The sequence below is a fragment of the Festucalex cinctus genome, chromosome 10 (assembly GCF_051991245.1).
Source record: "Festucalex cinctus isolate MCC-2025b chromosome 10, RoL_Fcin_1.0, whole genome shotgun sequence".
In the NCBI taxonomy this organism is placed as follows: Eukaryota; Metazoa; Chordata; class Actinopteri; order Syngnathiformes; family Syngnathidae; genus Festucalex; species Festucalex cinctus.
Window position 1 is genome coordinate 2,380,001 of NC_135420.1, and position 12,500 is coordinate 2,392,500.

General features: G+C 38.7%; 1 protein-coding gene and 2 long non-coding RNA genes across 6 annotated transcripts in view; 2 read left to right on the plus strand and 1 right to left on the minus strand.

Moving 5' to 3' along the window:
• Positions 1-12,500, minus strand: part of rfc4 (replication factor C (activator 1) 4) — a 152,363-nt gene that overhangs the window by 132,338 nt on the left and 7,525 nt on the right. The gene's annotated exons all lie outside the window — the stretch shown is intronic.
• LOC144027705 (uncharacterized) overlaps positions 1-12,500 on the plus strand; it is a 54,850-nt gene that overhangs the window by 39,590 nt on the left and 2,760 nt on the right. The window lies entirely within an intron of this gene.
• LOC144027704 (uncharacterized) lies at positions 8,006-11,596 on the plus strand. The gene is made up of 3 exons (XR_013285513.1): positions 8,006-10,203; positions 10,571-10,657; positions 10,736-11,596. It is a non-coding gene; the product is annotated as an uncharacterized LOC144027704 (long non-coding RNA).

Genomic DNA, 12,500 nt, shown 5'->3' on the forward strand with positions numbered 1-12,500 from the left:
TAGCAGTAAACTACATGATGAAGTGTGTTGTATCCTGAAGCTGTCTTTTGACAGTTCTCTTGTAGAGAGGAGTAGCATGATATTGCTGTTCTCGATTTAAGATCCTAAGCTTATCAATACTGTCTATATGGTAACAATAACAATAATCATAATAAGGTCTACATGAACTGTATGGTGTTCAGGGATGAATAGTTTTTCTCATGGATTTTTTTTTTTGCTGTAGTAATAAGTAATGCCACAGCTGATGCACATTTTGAATGACAGGGGTTCCTCCTATTACTTCAAAATATAAAAATATAACATTTATAGAATAAAACTACAAGCATCCCAAATGCTATAAAAGGTAATGTCACGTTGGCCCCCACATTTAACTCCCCCCGCCACCGTCTTATTGCAGATGGAAGGATGTAAAATGAAAAGTGCAGTGTGAGAATCCATTGGAAAGAACGGTTAGTGTTTGCATATTCAAAAATTTGGTGCCAACATTTTAACTTTTACTGCAAATGAATATTGGCTTCAAATATCGGTTATCTGCCTCCTTGACTACCGATTATCGGTATCGGCCCTGAAAAAAGCATATCGGTCTATCTCTTATATATATATATATATATATATATATATATATATATACATACATATATATATATATATATATACACACACACATACATATCGATATTAAGCCAAAATATATCGGGATATGAGTTTTTGTCCATATCGCCCAGCCCTAGAGATATGGTATAAGAGGTTTTAACATTAGGGCTGTGAATCTTTGACTGTCTCCCGATTCGATTAGATTACAATTTTTGGGTCTACGATTCAATTCAGAATCGTTTTTCGATTCTCGAGTGAAACGATTTTCGATTCAAAATTATTTGATTGACAAATGATTTCTACTTCAATTTACAGATATGCACAACATTGTCATGGTGTACTCCAGTCCTCTTTCGCAAGACAAAATGACAGAAAGTCTTTTTTTTTTTTAACATTTATTAATTTTGTATTGTAAGTGCCTTTTTCCACAAAAACAGCATGTGGGCTACAACTGCCCTTTCCCCTTCTTCTTCATTTGTAATTTAAATAAAATCTATTTTTAGATATTAATATCGACTCGATTCGATTAATAAGTGAGAATCTCGATTCTTTTATGAATCGATTTTTTGGCACACCCCTATTTAACTTATAAATGGATGAAAAGCTATTTGGAAAATAGATATCAAGTACTTGCAGTTTAATAATATACAATCAAAACACTTGAAGATTACTCATGGAGTCCCCCAAGGGTCTGTGCTAGGCCCTAAACTATTTATACTGTACATAAATGATATCTATTGTGTCTCGAAAATTTTGAAAAGTGTCTTATTTGCTGATGACAACTCTCTTGCTGTTCAGGAGAAAACCTGAAGCAGCTTCTGACTACTGTGGAGTATGAATTGAATATATTAAAAAATTGGTTTGACATGAACAAATTATCATTAAATTGAAATAAAACCAAGTTAAAAGTTTTTGGCACTAGACAAATCACTCATCAAGGCAAAATTATGGTGAATTAAATTGAAATAGAAAGGGTGTATGAAAAAAAAATTTCCTTGGAGTAGAGTTATGGATGATAAATTATGTTGGAAGCCACACATAGTATTGTATCAATATTGAAATAAATCTAAATATACAATGTATAAGTGGTAGGACTAGATACGTTTTTAACTTCTTCCTACTCCCTTTTGAACATGTAAACTGTAATTAATTGACGATTTTATCAGGTTCTCCTTTTCTTTTCTTTAAAATTTTTATTTTTCTGCTACTTGTTTATATGTTCAATAAAAAATCTATTAATCAATCAATACAATGTAAGTTGAATTCTCTTTTTTTTTTACTACCAAGTTTGTTAATGTTGATGACTGTCACTAAGTTCTAATTAAAAAAAAAAAAAACAGCACTTTACGCATCCTTTTGGATTGATATTTTGCCTAGTTTTTCCACTGAATCCATGTCTTTTCTGTATATTATCGACATCTCTCAACTCAACCTTATTTATAAAGCACTTTAAAACATGCATTGCTGCATACAAAGTGCTGTGCATGGAATACAAATCAGCGTTTCAGAAGACACAGGTGAAAGAAAATGACACAAAATAAAATTAATTGTAGTAAATATAAGTAGGTAAGTATTAGTGCTGTCAAACGATTAAAATTTTTCATCTGATTAATCACACTTAAATTTTGATTAATCACGATTAATCACCTAAATTACTTGTGTATTCACGTAATATAAAATAAATACAAAATACCATAATATTTTGACATTAACGCATTTTATTATCCGAATGTCATTTGCAAACATTGATTAAATGTATGTAAGCAATTGCATGCATGCTTGTATTGCTCAAAACGTAAAAGCATCATATCAATCGGGTGCAATTCAGCAAATATTAATTAATGAAAGGCAAATTACTTTTGTTTTATCTAAAGTCCCGACAGGGTGTTTTTTTAAAGCGAAATTTACCACCGAGCACACCAACTGTGTTGGTAGCTGTATGTGCGGGCTATGTTAATACACACGACTGAGACGGCTCTGTGGCAATGTGCTCGCAGCCATTTATTTTCACTCTTCACAGTTGATTCCCCAGGTCACAAGAGGGCGCTCGAGATTAGCGCATGCAATGAATCACTACCATAACACCAACTGGAGTCACCCCGCTCATTTTGGAACAACAGGCGTAGGAAATGCCGTGCATTGACCTAATCACTGACCTGCGCAGCCTTCAATGTAACCATCCGCGGTTACGTTCAAGGCTCAAGTGCGGTCCAAAAAAAAAAAAAAAAAAAAGTGCGATTAATATGCGTTAATATGTGATTAACGCAACATTTTTCTGTGATTAATTAATCTATTAACGCTTTAACTTTGACAGCCCTAGTAAATATACGAGCAAATATAAACATAAGTGAATAACTAAATATAATAAGTATAAATAAAACAACACAAAATACAGAAGGCACTGTGAAACACTGAAATGACGTCTCAAGCTGAGTCTACGACCAAAGAATAGAGATGTCTGGCAAAAATGATAAGAAATTTTGTCCGTATTGTACAGCCGTAAATCCAAAAAGCAAATGAAGGCAACTGCTAGCCAATCGCAGATAGAAGGGGCTGGGTCACAGAGTCATTCATTTGGACATAATTGTTTACAGAAGTGGAGGAAAATAACATCTGGAGGTTTTCCAGTCAGGCTTTAAGAAGATGCAAAGCATGGAGTCAGCCCTGTTATGAGTTTTTAATGACATCCTCCTGGCAAATGACACTGGAGACTATGTATGTCTCATACTGTTAGAACTGACTGCAGCGTTTGATACAGGGGACCACAGTATTCTGTTGGCTCGTTTACAGCACCAAGTGGACATTGTGGTAGTGCTCGAGTGGTTTCGATCCTACTTGGCCGACAGAACATTCTGTGTTCACCTTGGGTGCTCCGAGCCCCACTGTCATGTGGTGTTCCACAAGGATCTGTATTGGGGCCCATTCCGCTCGTTTGACTGCCTGCCGCCCGTCCTCCTGCCTGCTCTTACTAGACGCACATAAGCAGTATGTCGTTAGATTTGTGCCACAATTCCACAAGCCTAATGGAAAGTACCGTGTGCAAAAGGCGTGTTTCGTGCTTACCAAAAATGTGTTTCGTACATACAAAATGTGTTTCGTGCGTACCAAAAATGTGTTCTGTACGTACAAAATGTGTTTCGTGCGTACAAAACAGTCCTCGCGCACGCTTGCTACGTCTCTCCTCTACACATACAAAACTTTGGTTTACGCTTACGATGCAAGGGTCAAGGCGAAATATTTGTGCCACAATCCTTAACTCATTCACTGCCTTGGACGAGTAGGTTCGTTAAAGTGAAAAATAGCGCCCCCTGCCTTCGACGAGTTAATTCGTCAATCCCTTTTTTTAATGGCAAACTGTGGATAAAGGTCTGGGGCATCCGATGTGTGATTTTCAAGGTTGTAGCCTATTTACTTCCACCACTAGATGGCAGCACTGCCTTGGGAGTGAGCTTATCCATCGTGACGCACCAACGGAAGTTGAGGAGTAGTTGAGGAGCGGAGCAGAGCGGAGCATATTAGCATAGCAGAGCATATTAGAATAGCAAATCCAGCATTATGTCTACTTTTAGACAGCTTACACTGGAGGAGAGTTTGTTGAAACCAAAGTCCAGCCAGAAACGTGGAGGATCGTCATCTTTGAACGAAAATGACGATCAAAGAAGGGAAAAGATGACGTTGAGGAGCAAGGTACCACGTGTGCAAACGGAGCCGCATGTTAGTCAGCCCGTGAGCTCACAATGCAGTCAGGAGGAATCTGTTGCTGCATCCATCGATTCCACTGAATGGACGGACACGTCATGCGACTCATCGGATGAGTATCTGCCCACAAAAACCCCTGAATGGAGCGAAGACTCGGACACATGGCAGAGTAGCGATGACGGTGAGAGCTAACTCGCTAACTTTGCCTTTACTCGCGATCTCCTCGTCTTTCCGTTATATGCACTTCATTTATTACACTGTTGCCACAGTTGCCATTACTAACAGCTGTACAGATGATGCATTTTATTGCTGTGGACGTAAATGTGTTGTGATAATGAGCTAACTTGCGCGATCGTCAAATCCTGTACGAGTTGTGGTTTTCTGTCGATGTGGGTGGGGATAAAAATGTGATACGGAGTACAGCATTGATGCTAGAAGGACTAGTTAGTCTTATTTATTGTTCTTCTTTCAGTGATCGACATCTGTGCATGTATATAAAAAGCTAGACGAAGTCAAGCAATGAGGAGAAAATGACTAGTGTAAATCTAAGTGTATGAAAGGGCAGGAAAATGTTTAGCAAAGGTAAAGAGGAAAAAAAATCCAGGCAGCAGTAAAAATCATATGCTGCTATTATTTACAGAGGGGCCATCCACCAGTCGGGTCTCACAGATTGGCAGAGCAAAGAGAGGTAAAAAAAAAAAAAATAAAAAATCCGCAAAAAAATATAGCAATAAAACAAAAAGTAATCTTTTGATTCTATGTTTCACAGCAGGTACATCCAGAAAAACTGCGGCTGCTTTGGGTGGTGCTAAAAGAGGTAAAAACGTTTTTAGTACAAATCACACCACATCAATAAATAAAAAATTCATGGTATTTATTTTTCTGTAATTTACAGTTGGATCATTGAACCGAAGTGAGGATCAATCCTGGAAGCAGACACACTGGAGGCCAAAAAGGATTCGCTTCACCGCTAAGCCCGGACCCCAGGGCTCTGCTGCGGAGCTGGAGTCAGACCTGCCGGTGGATTTTCTCGAGCTTTTCATCACCAATGAGCTGCTGCAGCATATTGTTGATGAGACAAATGCCAACGCGCTTGATTCGTTGCAGGAAAACCCCTGTGGACTTCCATACAGTAGAAGTCACGACTGGAGGCCACTTACTGTAGAAGAACTCAAAACCTTCCTTGGCCTAAGTTTCATTACAGGGTTCATCAAGAAACCTGTCTTGGAAGACTACTGGAGTGTAGAGGAATTTGAGAGCACACCTTTTTTTGGACAAACAATGTCCAGAAATAGATATCAAATTATTTGGAGGTATTTGCACTTCAATGGCACTGCACATGATTCATCGGACAAAATGCACAAGGTCCGCCCAGTCCTGGACTATGTAGTGGCCAAATTCAAAGATCTGTACACTCCAAAAAAAAACATTTGTATAGATGAGGGCATGATGATGTGGCGTGGTCGGCTCTCCTTCAAAGTGTACAACCCCCAAAAACCCATCAAATATGGGATTAAATCATATATTCTTTGTGATTCTGAGACTGGCTACTGCTTCAACTTGATGCCATACATTGGTGTATCCCATACCCTGCCTGACATTGTTTTTACACTACTTGACCGCCTCACAGGTCAAGGATATACCCTGTTTATGGACAATATAATTCTATTGGCCTCTGTGAGCGTCTTTTTTCAGCAAAGACGAATGTGTGTGGGACACTCCGAAAGAACCGTGGGGAGCCTCAGCTCATAAGAGAGGCAAACAAGACAAGCTTGGGGGCAAATGGCAAGCTTGTCTGTCACAATGAGAAGGTGATGGTTGTTGCATGGCAGGACAAGCGGACTGTCAAGATGGTGACAACCTGCCATAAAGACAGAACGCATCCTGTCGAAGTGTGGCAGAAGGGGAACAAGGAGAAAGTCACCATTCTCAAACCGGAATGTGTTGTGGAGTACAATGGTTCAATGAATGGGGTGGACAAACTAGACCAAAACATTGTTTATTACCCCTTCCTCAGGCGCTCTGTCAATTGGTCAATGAAGTTTGTCACTTATCTTTTTCAATTGTGCATGTTCAATGCACATGTTCTATACAGGGTCAAAAACCCACAGAAGCCTGCAACCTTACTTGCGTTTATAAAAAAGGTTGTTGTTTCATGGACCGTGAAAAAGCAAGTTGGACAGGGTGATGAGCAAGCTGTGGGGAATCAAACAAGGGCCCCATACATGAAAGACCCGGAGAGCAGGCTTGATGGGCAAATGGGCAGACATCGGCTGGAGAAGTTGGTGCCCACCAGCAAGAAGTTGGTGCCAACAAGAAGGTGTCGGGTGTGCCAACGAAAAGGCCTAAGGAGGGAGACCACCATGTGGTGTGCAGCTTGCCATGTACCCTTGCACCCAGGAAGCTGCTTCACATCATACCACACCAAAAAACAATACACATCATAGGGGCGATACACATTCTCTCACATGCACACGCACACATGCACCCACACACACTTGTAAATAGTTGAAAGTTCATACAAGCAGTGCACACCCACATACTCGTGCATATGCACAAAACATGTATATAGTTCAAAATGAATTTATTTTTTGTTGTTGTAAATATTGTAAATAGTTGTATTGTTGTATGTAGTTCAAAATTTTTCCCACTTGTATATGTAGTTCAAAATGTTTTTGTTTTGCTTCATCTGAATTGTCAATAGTTATCAATAAATTTACCATCAAAATACATTTTTCTGTGTTTTTTATGTTGTTGTAACGAAGGAAAGGACTGTTCAGATGTTTGAGATGCCACAAAAGCAGAGAGTATTGGCATCAAAGTCAAAATTTAACTCAAAAGGAACCTTTTCACAAAAAGCTGTTTTTCTCCGTTTTCTAGTCAAAAACAGAAAAATTGGTTAAACTTAGTGTTGTTCTAATGCGAATAACTAGAGAAGGGAGAATGTTAGAAACGTACTTTTTTTTTTTAAATGAAAGAAGAGGGTTTAACCTTTCATTTGGTGGGTTCCATGTATATATACCTATAGAACAAAATATTCTGTGGGTCTTCAAAAATGAGTCAAAATCCTCAAAAATGGCTGGCAAGCTGAAGCTCGCTTTTCTGAAAATGGCTGGCAGTGAATGAGTTAACCAATCAGGAGTCGGACAGGAGAGCAAATCCTGATTGGCTGTTTAATATCCAATCAGGCAGAACTTTGACAACGGCGCGTTGCATCATTTCGATTTTTGTTTTGTTTTGTTTTGTTTACTAGCACTCGGTACTTTCCTGTTTGTATTTTATCTGCATTTCTGCTGACTTTTTTTTTTTTATTTAACAAAAGTTTTGTTATATTACGTGGTGAAGCAGCTCCCAACTGCTTTCCTGCTTAGCGGAAGACAAGTTTTAGCCCTCATGGGACCGTTGGATGATCGTTGGGGGGGGGGGGGAGTCCTAGAGATAGACCGATAATCGGTCGGGCCGATAATCGGGGCCGATATTTGACATATTGGTACATATCGGTATCGGTCTGTTTTATTAATCTGACGGCCGATATGAGCGATCCATTTAAAACTCCGTCTTTTCGCTTCGAATGCAGCCCAGAGCGTCTCTGTCTGTTATGGAGTCCAACTCCAGCAATGTAACGCCCATAGCAGCATTTGATTGGTTAGCCGTGCAAGAGCCAGAACCAATCAGTAGTGTATGCCTGTATCACAGTAGCCGGTCACACACGCACCCACGGACACAACGCGACAGACACATGCTTCGAAGGTAAGTTAAAAGAGAAGAGACTCCGCCGATCGTTTCACCATGATAAGCTAAACACATTGAATTATGTTGTGTATTAAATGCACTATATGAATGGAGCTGCATTGCCTTGCATTGAATCCCCCCTAGCTAACAGTGGTGTGTTCAGCTTAGCATGTAGGCTAACACCCAGTAGCTAATTCGCTACTTGAACTACTCGGGGAGGGAATCACACACATTTTCACTTAATTAAGTAAATAATGTTTGTTAGAAAGGTTCCAAATATTAACAGTTGTCATTATTATATTGTCTAGTTCCATGTTAAGAGTAGAGTAATGTCATTATATTTACCTCTCGTGACGCACACATTGCATTCTGTGGTCACGTCCACTACTTGTTGCATAGCGGTTATTATGCAGTGAGATGCCACAGTGACACTAAATAGCGTTTAGTTACTTTATATTGTGTTTATTTGTCGCACTGGTTTGCCATTGTGTGCCTTAAGCTTCGACGTCGATTTGATTGACAGCTCGTTGTGCACCTCGTTAAAGTCCGCTCCGTAACTAATTAAGTGTCTCAAACACCGTTTAACTACACGAACGTGTTCTCTTCCGTATGTTTGGCATTAGTAGAGAAGTGCACTAAAGTATAGTGTGCTTATTTGCTTGTTTTGTCTCTCTTTTCACGTCATGTCTGCTGTGAGTTGGGACATTATGCTCTCAATGGATGCCACTAATATGTAACATCTACGGCCGTAGTCGGCTGCAATTAATGTTCAGTGATGTAATTTCGTTACGTGCCTCATACTTTGAATAATGAGCTCATGTTTGGTGTGTTGTATAACTTTCTCGTGTGTTAGTAACTATTCATGTGGACAGCTAAGACAGTGCTTGTTAATGTGAATTAGCAATGTTGCAGCCAAGTTATTATTTAGACAAGTACATCTGTGCCATTAAGTGATACAGTACAGTACAGTAGTGAGAGAATAGTGGGCCCATATACACACACGTGTCTATAAGTGTAAAACACATTAAACAGCAGAAAGTGGCAGCGGTCCACCGCAACAATGTCTGTTTAACCAAGTTATTCTTACTATTATTATAACCAAGTTATTTTACTCTACCTTTTTCTGCGTTGATTGGGGCATCCTAAGTGGCACTAAACTACATGATGAAGTGTCTTTTGACAGTTCTCTTGTAGAGAGGAGTAGCATGATATTGCTGTTCTCGATTTAAGATCCTCAGCTTATCAAAACTGTCTATATGGTAACAATAACAATAATTATAATAAGGTCTACAAGAACTGTATGGTGTTCAGGGATGAATAGTTTTTCTCATGGAATTTTTTTTATTTTTATTTTTTGCTGTAGTAATAAGTAATGCCACAGCTGATGCACATTTTGAATGACAGGGTTCCTCCTATTACTTCAAAATATAAAAATATAACATTTATAGAATAAAACTACAAGTATCCCAAATGCTATAAAAGGTAATGTCACATTGGCCCCCACATTTAACTCCCCCCGCCACCAACGTCTTATTGCAGATAGAAGGATGTAAAATGAAAAGTGCAGTGTGAGAATCCATTGTAAAGAAGGGTTAGGGTTTGCATTATTCAAAAATTTGGTGCCAACATTTTAACTTTTACTGCAAATGAATATCGGCTTCAAATATCGGTTATCTGCCTCCTTGACTACCGATAATCGGAATCGGTATCGGCCCTGAAAAAAGCATATCGGTCTATCTCTAGGGGGGACGCTAACTTCTGAATAGGTCGCTTGCACATCGTAATGCATCATGGGAGTTTTTCCTTCGGGCGCCATATTGGGTGTCCGCCGGTTCACAAGGTACACTCGCGAGTTACACGGTAGAGCTTATCAACCTGATGTAATTTTCGCAGTATTTTCACGATTTACTGGAAGATCAAAAACAACGATACAGGCAGAAGGTGTCTCTGTGTGGCGGGATTGATCCTAATTACGTCCTGACCAAGGGTGATTTTTTTTTTGACGGAGAAAGCTTGCTGGCCAAATGTGACATCTCTGGACATCTTTCCCTACCTCGTGTTGACAACATGCTCCATAACACGCCAACAAATCCCTGGAGGCTTACAATTATTTTGTAAGCGGGTGGATACAGAGTGTAAACTTTAACATCGCATCAGAAGAAACGGTTGCTGTTGCACGTAAGTAAACCACATGGTGTTGGTAATTCTGCACACAAAAATGTTGATTTGTTCTCAGGCTTCCTGTTATCATTGTGTTTACATGCACAGCTGGCTTTACCTGATGTGTTTTTTCTAATAATTTTATAACAGGCAAATATGGCAGAGCGTATAAGAATAAAAAGTAACTGCACAGCCTCCCCGTGGCTTAATTAAATTTAATGCTACCCTTTCACTAGTTACATGTTACTTAATCAACTTATTCTAAATGGTTAAGGTTAACCACTCTCGGAGGACGTATTTTTAGTTTCAGTTTCCAGTACAATAAAACGTGTTCATGGTAACTACTGAGCATACTGACAGCTTTTCTTATGATCTCACCGTTAAGGAGGCTGTCACAACACCCAATTTCTGTCTGGTGCCAGATGGCAACAATTCCCATCACTTGTCACGACAACACCAATAGTATTACCAGGTATGTATGGCTTTACTTTTTGTAGTTTATTTAATTCTATGTTTCATATTTTCATTACAATGTTTGTAATATTTTCAGATTCAGGCACAGATGAGTTTAACTGGACGGACTTCTGCGACTTTGTGGTGTGGACAAAGTGTGATTGAGCGAGTCCACCCAGATCGCTCGTTTTGGCCAGTTGGAAAAGCCAAGAGTTTTTTTTTCCCCAAAATCCCCTCCTTACCTGAACTGCTCGGGAGAGCATTTACTAGATCAGCAGTGGACTTCCAGTGTTCGTGCTAAGCCGCTGTCACCTACCACTTGCTCATGTACTTCAAAGATGCGGAATAAAGTAGTTTTTTGTGCTGCAGCAGATTGTAAAATCAAATGATATCACTTGAAGTGTGCCAATCTAGACTGCCAAAAGGACAGTGGTTTTGTGACAAGTGTGAAACAAGGATTATTGGGAAAACTGTAACACAGTACTGGTACTTGTCTTACATTAAACCAATTTAAAAGAGAGCAACTTTTTCCTCTGTACATAGCATAATGAAAGTCATTGCGCACCCCATCAACATTACATCATACCGTCATCAGGATGGTAGGCACCTGTGCTAAAATAAACTACATTAATTAACAGTTCAATTTTTAACCCTGAAATTACTACATCTAATCATTATTCACTTCATTTTTTGTGCTTTTAGAAATAATAGAGATTTATGCCATTACTTTAAGAGGGACCATATTGCACATTGAGTCAAATCCTGTCATTTGTATTATGTATAGCTTTGTAAACAAACCCAACAATAGAATTTGTATAAACGCTGCCTTTATTAGCGCCAAACAAACAGTCGCATGTTGTCCTCCTCCAATGCTTTGATGCTCGCCTTCGTTTCCATCATGTCATTGGCAATCAAGTCGGTGTGGCATGAGATCCCTAAAGAAAAAAATTAATAAAAAAATCACAAAAAAATACGGTACCAGTTAGGGGTGTTAAAAAAAAAAAATCGATTCGGCGATATATCGCGATACTACATCGCGCGATTCTCGAATCGATTCAATTAAAAAAAAAAATCGATTTTTTTATTTTTTTTTTTTAAAGAGCTCAGAATTGTTCATTCGGTAGTCTTACCGATTCAACGTCTTATCATCATTGCCTTTTTTTTTTTTGTGTGTGTGTGTGAATCGATTTTTAAACTTCCATTTTTAATGGAAAAATATTCAACAAAACGTCTGACTTCGGGTTAGGATTCACACCGTGAGCATGGAAGAATGTTATATGAACGGAACATTAAGCCTTAATATTTTATTTTAATGCTGTTCAAACATGAAACAGATTACAACCTCTATAAGACTGAAATTTCAGATAAATAAATAATACATTTTCATATAAATCTTACACTCTACAAGCTTACTGATTAGTATTTTCTAAATTTGAATGAAAAAAAATCGCAACAATCGACTTATAAATTTGTATCGGGATTAATCGGTATCGAATCGCATCGTGACCTGTGAATCGTGATACGAATCGAATCGTCAGGTACTAGGCAATTCACACCCCTAGTACCAGTAATAGGTTTAATATAGTAAAGTAGTATAGTTTTTTTGTCAGTGTAAAAGAACTGTACACATTTTGTTGCATTTTTTAATGTATGAACATTGCTACAGGCAAATACTTATTTCTATAAACACTTCCAAATGTCTCTAAAATATAAGGTGCGTGTACACACACAAACAAACACATACATTCACTCATGCATACAATATATCATGTAATGAATTCTGAGTGGCATACCAGAGTCAATGATGTCAGCAGTACTTGAGGGTACAGGTTACTGGAGCCATCTGGCTGCATAACTGCAAC